The sequence below is a fragment of the Nicotiana tabacum genome, chromosome 16, assembly GCF_000715075.1.
Source record: "Nicotiana tabacum cultivar K326 chromosome 16, ASM71507v2, whole genome shotgun sequence".
Classification (NCBI taxonomy): Eukaryota; Viridiplantae; Streptophyta; class Magnoliopsida; order Solanales; family Solanaceae; genus Nicotiana; species Nicotiana tabacum.
The window spans coordinates 42,794,440-42,807,412 of NC_134095.1; the positions used below are offsets into that span (position 1 = coordinate 42,794,440).

General features: G+C 35.7%; 1 pseudogene; it reads left to right on the forward strand.

Annotated features, from left to right (window-relative positions):
* Window positions 1–2,374: 2,374 nt before the first annotated feature.
* On the forward strand, window positions 2,375–4,946 carry LOC107792839 (uncharacterized; annotated as a pseudogene).
* Window positions 4,947–12,973: the final 8,027 nt, after the last annotated feature.

The window sequence follows — 12,973 nt, forward strand, 5'->3', positions numbered from 1 at the left end:
CATACGTATGCCCGTCAACAAATAAGGTCGAATGCGTCTAATTTCTTCGCCTAAGGATAATCTGCTTCGATACTGTTGTGCGTCAATCCCATGTTTCAGTTTTTTTGAATAATAGAATATAGAATGAAGGTCACCCCTCTTTGTACAAATTCTGCTGCAATTTCTCATTTGTGTCAGTCGTACGCTAATAGCTAATAAGTTGCATTTTCTCAGCATGTAATAAATCAAGGTATTTTCTTGTGTTTTTTTAGAGACAAACTTAATAGAAGAATGTAGTTGCTGTAGGTTTATCCTTAAAAGTAAATGAGACGAGCCTCGCCGAAAAATGCAAGATCGCGGGGCCCTCAGTAAATATCTGTTTTAAACTTGCTTAGACTCCGGGACGGGCCGTTATGATACGCTAGTTGCTTTAGGCGCGCATTTAATAATTTTATCTCCTTAAACTCGGGTGCACATTGATGTGACCCAAATCCAAATCTCAACGGAGTCAAAGTGTGTCGACGACCACGTGTACATTGATTGTAACGCGATTTGAGATACATTTTCACAACGTTGTAATTCTTGATAAAAATAACAGTAAATGATAAAAGCGGTTTAAAAGTTAAAATTTGCACATCAGTTCATATTTGTATAAAATCAGATTAATCAAGCCGAATATAACAGTTGAGCGACCGTGCTAGAACCACGGAACTCGGGAGTGCCCAACACCTTCTCCCGGGTTAACAACATTCCTTATCCGGATTTCTGGTACGCAGACTGTAATATGGAGTCATTATTTTCCTCGATTTGGGATTAAAATTGGTGACTTGGGACACCCTAAATCTCCCAAGTGGCGACTCTGAAATAAACAAATAAATCCCGTTTTCGATCGTCCTTAAATTGGAAAACTCCCCTGCACCCTCGCGGGTGCGGAAAAAGGAGGTGTGACAGTAAGCAAATTATCTCAATTTATGCATCAACCAGGTGTTTCTCACTGGAAAGCTGTCAAGCGTCTTCTGAGATATCTTTGTCACACTACTTATCTTGGTATTACGCTTGCTAAAAAATCTGCCACTCAATTAGTTGCCTATTTTGATTCGGATTGGGCTGGTGACCCACTTGATCGAACCTCTATAACAAGATATGTTGTATATCTTGGTAATTCTCCTATCTCATGGTCTTCTAAGAAGCAACGTTCTGTTTCTTGATTGTCTACTGAGACTGAATACAAAGTTGTTGCAGCTACAACCTCTGAAGTTGTCTGGCTCAAAAACTTGCTTCATGAGCTTCACTTTCCACTGTCCAGTTCTCCTCGCATTCTCTGCGACAACATGAACACTACTTACATTTGTGCCAATCCGTCTGTTCATAGCCGTATGAAACATGTTGAGATAGATTTTCACTTTGTTCGTCAGCTTGTGCAGTCTAAGGCTCTCGAGGTCCATCACCTTCATGCTGTAGATCAAGTAGCAGATATTCTTACGAAACCGCTGCCCAGCTCTGCATTTGTATGTATGTATCCCAAGTTGGGTCTAATGACACCAGCCCCACCTTGCGGGGGGCGTGTAAAGGACTCTTAATTGATTCAACCTTATCCATTAACATAGCCCTTATTTGTATCTTTTCTGTATCTTTTTGTTAGCCTTTTCTTTAGGAGTTTGTTAGGTTGTATGTATCTGTATCTTCCAGAAGATTTATTGTTGTAATTTTGCTCTATATAAAGAGCTACTACTTCATTAATAAAATCAACTCCCTTTCATTCAGTCTACAGCCTTCCTCTTTAAACTCGAGACCTTTTCTAACTTAAGACTCAACAAAATCAATAAATTAAAGCTATTTCTTACCTAGAAATATGATAATTTTTAGCATAATTTTTTTGTAAATATTTGAGAGAGCCTCTGTGATTAAAAATTGTGATGAATTAGAATTGAACTCGAGACCTTTTCTAACTTAAGACTCAACAAAACCAATATATTAAAGCTATTTCTTACTTAGAAATATGATAATTAAAGTTATTATTCTCGTTCTTTTATAAATTTCGACACTACTTATAAAAATTTCTGCGTACGCCCGTCAGATGTGCTGTGTGTGAGAAAAACTTGCAATAATTCCACATTACGTGGCCCACGAAGATGATACAAGTATTGACAGGCATGTCCATTAGTTCGTCAATGCAAAAGACTTCTGAATAGTTCTGGAGAAGAATCTCTCTATATTTCCACAAATTAAAGCTTGGCCAATTGGAATGCAATTTCCTTTTTCCTTCTATGGATTTAGTGAGACATTGACTCATTGACTTGAAGTCCTTCTACCCGTATTTCACAAGCTGAGAAAATAAATGACCATTGACTCGCAAGACTTGTAATGATTCACTACACTATAAAACTCTACCCCTGCACAAGTTCATCAATAACCAAGACAATCAACTTAAATTAATCCTTTAGTCATAATGAAGGTTCACAGAATATTTTCTTTCCTTTTTACTCTCTTATATCTCTTCACAGTTTCTTTTGCTTCCACCGGGGAAGTAACTGCTCTCCTAAAATGGAAAGCAACTTTCCAAAACCAGAATAATACCTTATTGTCTTCATGGAAACTAGGTCCTGTTGGTTCCAAGAATTCTTCCAGCGTAGGAGCGACAGGTTCTGATGCATGCAGGGGTTGGTATGGAGTTACATGCTTAAATGGTAGGGTCAACAGGTTGAATATTACAAATGCTAGTGTTGTTGGCGTACTCTATGATTTTCCATTTTCATCTCTCCCTTTTCTTGAATATGTTGATCTTAGCATGAACCAACTCTCTGGCACAATCCCCCTGAAATAGGTAAACTCACTAATCTAGTTTATCTTGACTTGTCCATCAATCAGATTTCAGGCACAATCCCTCCACAAATCGGGTCACTAAGAAAGCTTGAGACCCTTCATATCTTTGACAACCAGTTAAATGGTTCCATTCCGGAAGAAATAGGCAACCTAAGGTCTCTTACTGAGCTAGCTTTATATACTAACTCTCTTAATGGTTCAATTCCTGCTTCATTGGGGAATTTGAACAACCTGTCTTCTTTGTCACTTTATGAGAATCAGCTTTCTGGCTCCATTCCAGCAGCAATAGGGAAACTCGTTAACCTTGTTGAAGCCTATCTCGATACAAACCAGTTAACAGGTCATATTCCTCCAGAAATAGGTAACTTGATCAAAGCAAAAGCGTGAAATGCTTTCTCTAATGAATTGTCTGGTCCCATTCCTGTTGAAATTGGAAAGATGAAGTCACTTCATAGTTTAAGCTTCCACACAAACAATCTTTCTGGTCCAATTCCCAAAACAATAGGTGACTTAACTGAGCTCCAACTCTTGCACTTTTACAATAACCAACTTTTTGGTTCCATTCCTAGTAAGTTGGGGAATTTGAAAAACCTCACTGATCTGCAATTATCCGGTAATCAACTTACTGGGTCAATTCCAGCTTCCTTGGGCAATCTGAGAAATTTACAAACTCTGTATCTCCGGGACAATAAACTTTCAGGTTCCATTCCACCAGAACTTGCCTATTTGGATAACTTGGTTGTGCTGGAAATGGATGAAAACCAATTTTCAGGCCATTTGCCTGAGAATCTTTGCCAAGGTGAGAAACTTGAGAACTTCACGGTGAATAGTAACAAGCTGTCAGGGCCAATTCCAAGAAGCTTGAGCAAGTGCTCGAGTTTCAAAAGGGTTCACTTTGATAACAACAGTTTCACCGGGAACTTATCTGAAGCTTTTGGTATCTATCCAGAGCTTCAATTAATTAATTTGAGTGAAAATGATTTTCATGGTGAACTCAGCAGCAACTGGGGAAAATGCGAGAATTTGACTGATCTGCGGATAGCCAGAAATAACATTAGTGGCAACATACCGCCAGAGATTGGAAACCTGAGAGGGCTACTAGGACTTGATCTTTCATCAAATCATTTGGTTGGGCAGATTCCCAAGGAATTTAGAAAATTGACCTCTCTAGTTAATCTTTTTGTGCAAAACAACAAAATTTCTGGCAGTATACCTGGGGAAATTGGGTCACTAACAAAGTTAGAAACCCTTGATTTGTCAGGCAATGTATTTAATGGGTCAATCCCGATGTTTATAGGAGATTACATGAAACTGATTCACTTGAACCTGAGCAACAACAGATTTGGCCAGAACATTCCGATGGAGATAGGAAGGATAACTCACCTTAATGTGCTTGATTTGAGCCATAATCTTCATGATGGAGAAATACCCCCTCAGTTGTACCATTTGCAGGACTTGGAAATCATCAATCTTTCCCACAATCACCTCTCTGGCCGCATTCCTAAAGAATTTATAAGTTTGAGTGGTTTGCAGGATGTCATATTGTCATACAATGAGTTGGAAGGTCCAATACCAAATAATAAAGCTTTTATGAATGCCTCATTAGAAGGTAATAAAGGTCTTTGTGGTAATGTAACAGGATTCCAGCCTTGCAGTAGTAAATATCTTACTTGAGTTGCACGAGTTTTGATGACTTAAGAGAAAGAAGAATTGCTTCAAGCTAAGTGTGAAAGTCTCAATTGTTGCGGCTAAATCCGTTCTACCAGTGTTTTTTCCAGTTAATTAGTGCTCAAAAAAAGACAAAAGGGGTTGCTCTGGTGGTAAGCAACTTCTACTTCCAACCAAGAGGTTATGAGTTCGAGTAAGGTGGGAAGTTCTTGGAGGGAAGGATGCCGGGGTCTATTTGGAAACAGCCTCTCTACCCCAGGATAGGGGTAAGATATGCGTACACACTACCCTCCCCAGATCCCACTAAGTGGGATTATACTGGGTTGTTGTTGTTGTTATAGTGCTCAAAAAATCTGCTCAATTGTGTCTGTTTTGAGGGGCTAAGACTCCTTTTATTTTGTGTTTTTTCATAAAAACAAGGATTCTTATCCTGTTACTATCAATCCAATCTAGGAACAAGTCCTCCTAAAATGGAATGAGTTTGCAATTAGAGATTATCCATCATAACATATCTCCATCATCTATGCCTAATTTCATGGATAAAATCAGTGATAACGGATTTAATTAACACGCAGAATAAAATGATAGATAGTAATGGAAAACCATGGATACTCTTAGTATGTTTATCTAGTGCTTTAGTTGCTTCTGTAAAAGAGGCAGCAGCAGTTGTGCTTGTTATAAGAAAAGAATACTGTCATTTTAGTTAATTAGTCTTGGAATTCAATTCCACCAGAATTTAGTGTTTTGACAAATCTTTATTGTTCCAAAACCCATCAAACGGCTCAACAAAGAAGAAATAGGAGAATTGAAATCACTTTACAAATATAGAGTTTTAATCTCAGGGCCTTTAGAATTACGCATCTTGATTTGAGTTTTAACCAATTGACTGGAAATATTTTTCTTGTATGTGTCACCATACCCGAAGTTTCTCCTTATGGATTTCATAGTAAATTCTATGGATAACCCTTTAGGAATTGGGAAAGTTCAGAACCATTGTAACTTGTTGTCAAATGGGCAGGTTAGACTGATTGTGTATCACGATCCGGAGTCTCAACTTCGGGGTCGTGATGACGCCTAACATCCACTTGCTAGGCAAGCTGACATGAAATAATCAATAAACCAGTTTTAACAGTTAAAAACACAATAATGATATTCAACGAGAAATAAAAGCCAAGTCTAACACAGTACTGATATAAACCATGTGATGACATCTACTCCCAAAAATCCTGAGTCATGAGTTCACATGCAACTAGAAGTCTACAACCAAGGTCTGAAATAAATACAATTGTTTCGAAGGAAATAAACAGTAAAAGCGGGAAATGGAAGGGGACTTCAAGGTCTGCGGATGCCAGCAGATCTACCTCGAGTCTCCATATGAAATGATCCGAGCTGATGCACCTCATGAAGCGCTGGGACCAATACCAGTATCTGCACAACAAGTGCAGAAGTGTAGTATGAGTATAACCGATCCAATATACTCCGTAAGTGTCGAGCCTAACCTCGACGAGGTAATGACGAGACCATGACAAAACATCTACGTAAATAAACTTGTACAAGTGTAAATAAAGCATCAATAATAACAAAGAATGATAACATACTAATTGGGAGGGAACATGCGAAAATAGGAAGATATAATAAATACGGCAAGTATGAAATCACAAAATAACCAAGTAAATCACCAAAACTGGAAATCAGTCAAATCAATGATACGAAAATGGCACGGCATCACCCTTTGTGCTTTTACTCTCATCCTCACCATGCAATAATAATATGATGAATATAATGGCACGACATCACTCGTTGTACTTTTATTCTCTTCCTCGCCATATAATAGTGATAATATAAATGAAATGGTACGATATCACCCTTTGCGCTCTTACTCACCATTTAATAATGATAATATAAATGAAATGGCACGGCATCACCGTTCGTGTATTTACTCTCCTCCTCACCAAATAATAACAATAATAAGATGAATTCGAATAATAACCCATACGGAGAATAATTTAACTTCAAATATGGTGTCATGATATCAAACTTCAAATTCCAAAAGAATATTCAACAGCTTTGAAATAAGCAATAAATACGAAACGAACAATCAAAGAAGTAATAATCTAACCTAAGCATGTAATCATAATTAACAAAACAATATAATACAAAGAAATAATTTCCACCTGCATGTTTTAACCAAATGACAATGCATAGATACTCGTCACCTCACATATAAGTTGTCCCTCCACGTAAAACACATAGCAAATAGACCAACAAGTTCTAATCCCTCAAGTCAAAGTTAACCACGATATTTATCTCACTTCGCAACCAAATCAATACTCAATCGCGGATTTCCCCCTAGAATTAACCTCCAAACCAATCACATCTAACAAAATATATTTCAAATAATTCAAAATAAGCTTTAGAAACTACCCACGAGTGAAAAAGATTCAATCATTAATATTTTTGAAAAAAGTCAACAAAAGTCAACCCTAGGCCCGCTTGGTCAAAACCCGATATTCGCACCAAAATCCAATTACTCATTCACCCCCGAGCCCGGTTATGTGATTAGTTTTGAAATCCGACCTCAATATCTCAAAATCTCCAATTTCTACCTAAGTCCCTAATTTCTACCATGGAGAAACATAGATTAAAGGTTAAGATCAATGGGTGTTTATGAAAATGTAAGGAACAAGTTAAAATATACTAATCTATGAAGTTGTGCTGAAAAACCTCTTCAAAATCACCCCTAGGACGAGCTCAAACTTGAAAATGGTGAAAAAGAGGATGATTCCCGGTATTCAGAAGTTTTAAAGATTGGGCGTCAGGTGTTCATCGCGGTTGTGAGAAATCTGATGCGTTCGCAAATCATTACGGCTTACTGACCTTCGCGTTCGCGAGATTTTGTATGCGTTCGCGAGATGTTATACGCATTCGTGATGGTCTGTCCCCCCCGGCCTTCGCGTTCGCGAGCCTAGGCTCGCGTTCGCTTAGAACAACTGACTAACTTCCCCCAGGTCCCTCCCTCCACTACGCATTCACAAGATGGAGACCGTGTTCGCAAAGGGTTAACCCCCACTACTTCGCGTTCGCGAAAAATGAATTCCTCGTCCTCAAACAGCAGGAACAGCTTTACCAGCAAATCCTCTAAGTCCAAAATTGATCTATAGCTTATCCGAAACTCACTTGAACCCCTCGAGCTCCAAACCAAACATACACATAAATATAATAACATCATACGAACTAACTCGCGTGATCAAAACACCAAAATAACACCTAGAATTACGAATCAGATATCAAAATGCATGAAATTTTCAAATAAACTCAAGAACTTTTAAATTCACAACCGAGCGTCCAAATCATATCAAATTAACTCCGTTTTGCATCAAGTTTTGCAGACAAGTCTTAAATAGTAAAATGATACTATACCAAGTTCCAGAACCAAAATTCGAACCTGGTAGCAATAAAATCAACATATGGTCAAACTTCAGAATTCCTTAAACCTTCAAATTATTAGTTTTCAACAAATCACGTCAAAACAAGTCAGGGACTTCCAAATTCAATTTTGAGCATACGCCCAAGTCCGAAATCACGATACGGACACACCGGATTCGTCAAAATACCGATCTGGGTCCGTTTATATAAAATATTGGCCATAGTCAACTTAAATCATTTCACATAAAATCTTTCGAAATAAGATACGGACTACACATGTAAATAGAAAAATACTAAACGGAGCTAATCGAGGTCTCGAAACACGAAAATGAAGGCTAAAATTCAAAATGACCTATCGGGTCATTACATCTTGGATGAGTCAAAATGGGCTGAGTCAAGAAATATGTGAATCATTGACCCACCTAAAAGTAACTTGGGTTGAAATGGGTTCGGCCTAGTTAGATTAAAATTTGAATCATAGCCAAACCCGTCCAACTCTTATCAAGCTTTAATTAATGTGTATTATTTTCTTATAAATTGTTTAACAATCAAATAAGACTTTTTATCTTTTGTTATGGCAATATATAGCATATCAAACTAAAAAATTTATTTGAAAGATATTTTAGCAAAATTGCTCATGAATCAATTTGGGCTAAAAATCAGCCCAACTTTAGATGAGCTGGAATGGTTTGCGTCAAGATTTAAGGGGAAGTGTACATTTAGCCACTAATAACATATGTATTTATTTTAAAGCCACTGTTCCACTGCTTTAATAAACTTTACCTGCTCGGACGAAAACACCCTTCTGCTCATAAAAGTTCAGGACCAAGTGTCCTTAACTTTTGAACTTGCAACTCTAAGTTCAGTATTTCAGGACTACATGTCCTTAACTTTTGAATTTGCAACTCGAAGTTCAGGACTACATGTCCTTAACTTTTGAATTTGGAACTCGAAGTTCAGGACCACCTGTCCTTAAGTTCTGTGCTTGTAACTGTAAGTTAAGGACTACTTGTCCTTAACTTTTAAACATGTAAGTCTAAGTTCAGGACCTATTGTCCTTAACTTTTGAACTTGTAACTGTAAGTTCATGGCCAAGTGTCCTTAACTTTTGAGCTTGTTAGTCTAAGTCTAAGTTTAGGAACTTTTGTGCTTAACTTTGTGCTTATTAGTCTAAGTTCAGGACCTATTGTACTTAACATTTTGGCATATTAGCCTAAGTTCAGGACCTATTGTCCTTAACTTTTGAGCTTGTTAGTCTAAGTTCAGGACTTCAGGACCTATTTTCCTTAACTTTTGAACTTGTAACTGTAAGTTTAGGACCTATTGTCCTTAACTTTTGAGCTTGTTAGTCTAAGTTCAGGACCAAGTGTCCTTAACTTTTGAACTTGTAATTCTAAGTTCAGGACCAAGTGTCCTTAACTTTTGAGCTTGTTAGTCTAAGTTCAGGACCTATTGTGCTTAACTTTTGAGCTTGTTAGTCTATGTTCAGGACCTATTATCCTTAACTTTCTGGCTTCTTAGCCTAAGTTCAGGACCTATTGTCCTTAACTTTTGAACTTGTAACTGTAAGTTCAGGACCTATTGTCCTTAACTTTTGAGCTTGTTAGTCTAAGTTCAGGACCAAGTGTCCTTAACTTTTGAACTTGTAATTCTATGTTCAGGACCAAGTGTCCTTAACTTTTGAACTTGGAACTCGAAGTTCAGGACCAAGTGTCCTTAACTTTTGAAGTTGTAACTGCAAGTTCAGGATCCATAACGTAGAAGAAAACCAAACATTCTATAGCATAAGCTTTAAGTCCATCAACGAATAGTAAACATTTCATAAGAGAAATAATAAGTTTTTACAAGAGTTAACAAAATTATGTATTTCAAGTAAAATATACATATGTATCAAAATTTGCAGAGAAGATTGCATGACCAGTTTGAGTGCATTTTTTTTTCCAGACATGGAGTACACCTTAGGGACTGTACTTTTCTGAATTTCTATCATATGCTATGCGCTTTACATTTGGGTGGCAAGCTGTAATGGTTTGAGTGTTTGACAGATTTTTGTGAGATCCGTTGCTGGTGAATACTGCATCTTGTAATATGTATTACATTCTGTCTGAAGAAAGGGTGCCGCCATTCACAGTTCTTCTCTCTAACATGAAAGACATAGAAGAAAGGTAACACAGTCTTTTCATATTAATTTTAATAGACTAGTGACTATTATTACTAAGCATTGAAAAATGTTAGATAAAAGTAAATACCACTTTAAAAAATGGTTACCCCATACAATTTTTACTTAAGATGTATTGAGTTCAACAAATTGGCGGGTCAATGACTAACCCAACCTTTAACTGGTCAAATAGGTTTGAGTTAAAATTGCCACGTCAAATCTGTTGACCGGGGTAATTCCAAATAAAATTGGGAATTTGACTGTTATGTTAAAGTAATGAGAACAGTTTTGCTAGGCCTCAGAGCTGGGATAAGAGAATTACCGTGTTGACTTGCCCGACAACAAATTAACTGGTTCAATCTCAAATTAAGTTTGGAAGAAAGTTTATTTTCATTTATATTATATTACTCTGATCAAATATAATCTTTAAAGTTGCTAAATTTGAACACTTGTTATGCAGCTGGAAACTCCTAATGATTCATTTAAAAAATAACAAAACTTGCACGCATTGATAAATGATAAAGATAGAATAGAGTCATTGTTACAAAAAAAATGTTGTAAAATGTTAATTCGATAAGAAGTGGTGCTTCCTCTCAAACTGAACTCCTTGTAAATGTTCCAGACTACTGAAGATAGTTTACTTGACAAGAGAGAACCTCCCTCTTAGAGAAAATGCAACAGAAAATTTCATTAATATAGCAGATAATTGAGTTGAAAATTGGTAAGAAGAATTTCATTGCGGATTTTTTTAGTAGTTTGAAGAAAGAACTTTCAAAAGTCTTTTATCAAAGAAGAAACAAGCACCTAAGGACCTACTCAGTTGGATACTTCACAAAGGCCCGTTTACCAGGGCCCTTTTTCTAGCAAAATATACTCCTATCATTTAGAAATTTCAAATTGATTGATGTTATTCATTCATTTGTGTGGTTGTGATTCCTTTTTTTTTTTTTTTTTTTTTGAGATTCTTTTCCATTCACTGCCTTAATTGCCTTATTAAGTAGCTAATATAGTATATTATTCAATGATATAATTTATGCCTTATTAGCAGTAAAATCAATCTCCCACTTCATCTGCAAAAGTTTTTTTCCGGTAACAATTGTGAATATTACCGTAACAAACAAAATAATTAATATACCTAAAGAGCAACTAGTTCTACAACCATCTTCTAGGAAGAGTATTCCATATGCTAGGCCTCCAACAGATAACTAATTATATATAAGCTGCTGAATTAATCCTTGACATATACGAGCTTTCCTGGACAGTTTAACTAACTATAGTTTCTCTATTGTTTCCATCTTTATTTGTGTAACTGCTATCTTCGTATTTACATTTGTTCCCTTGAAAATCTTCCAATTCCTTGCCCTCCATTAGTCGGCTCAATGGATCTCGTGACCTAAGGCAAAATCATATTAAGAGACCCTTAAATTTATTTTATAACATTTGTACACTAACGAAAAAAATCTTTCTAAATGACAAATTAATCATTTAAGACAAAAAATAGAGAATTTAAAATAAAAACATCTTGGAAAAAGAGCATACAAAATAAAGTGGTGGATTATCGAATGTTGAGGTCCAGAGCTAAAGTGAAATTTTGATTTGGGTATCATCACAAGAAAAGAAGAAGAAGAAGAAGAAGAAGAAGAAGAAGAAGAAGAAGAAGAAGAAGAAGAAGAAGAAGAAGAAATGAATGTACATAGCGTAATAGTTTAAGTTTTGAGCATTGACGGTATAAAAAATATTTATACCTTCTGATCAGTTCAAACGATAATTGTAGTTTATTCTATTAAGTAGCACTCGCTGGTGAATATCTAAATAAATTATAAATAACCTAAATTAATATATTGAATTACACTAAAAGAAAACCGGTGCATAAAAGCTTTTGCATTCATGCAGTAATAGAGAAGATTATTAAAGAAATTCATTATGTTGTCTATGTATATAACTCAATTCTTATCTACAAAAAGGATAAATTAAAATTGAAGAATGAAATAAATATATTAATCAATGAGTAAAAAAAATTATCATAATTTATGAATTTATTGATATAAAATAACCTCAATCAAATAACAAAAAATATAGAGAAGAAAATTATCATAATTTATAAATTTATTGTATAAAATAAATAGTATATAATAATAATAATAATAATAATAATAATAAGAGTTTAAAATAAATTTGGGGCCTTTAAATTTTAGGGGCAACAACTTCACTGCCCAAAGCCTTAGAGTCGCCCTTGCCACTGACTCGACTAATTCATTTGGGGTAGGATCTGTGTATTTTATGAGAAATTAATGGAAAACTCAAATACAAGAACAATGAGCACCCACAAACTAAAAGCTGGGTTGGGTGCTTTGGTTTAGAGATTACATTGTAGGCTTTTATTTTGTTTGTTTGAGGGATCGAAACTGGTGTGAGGCGCAAGAGCTTTTTTGTATGTTTTGGAATGGGGAAGACCTTTCCTTGTTTGATATTTTCCATTCTTTTCTATTTTCCGGTTGCCCCTTTTAAGCTATTTTTCCATATTTCTTGTTACCTTTTCCCTTTCTTTCTTTTTTCCCCTTCAAATTCGCTTTTCTTTCTTTTATCTGCTACTATCACTTAAACATATTTCAAATGTGGAGATTAATGAAATACTTTAATTGTCCAAAAATAGTAATCCATTTAATTTTGTTGTAATGTTCGTAATAATATGCTTTTGAGCAAAGATTACTTTTTGCCCGCAGCCAAAAGTATTTATATTCGGTTGCCACAAAAGTGTATAACATTTATGTACTTCTTGTATATAACATACATAAATGTGTGTGTGTGTGTATATATATATATATATATATCCACTTATTATTTTGAGAGCAGTTATGCCGTGTTATTTTTCGTATATTTTTGCAGTGAATTGTCTCATTTTAATTTCAAATAGTGATA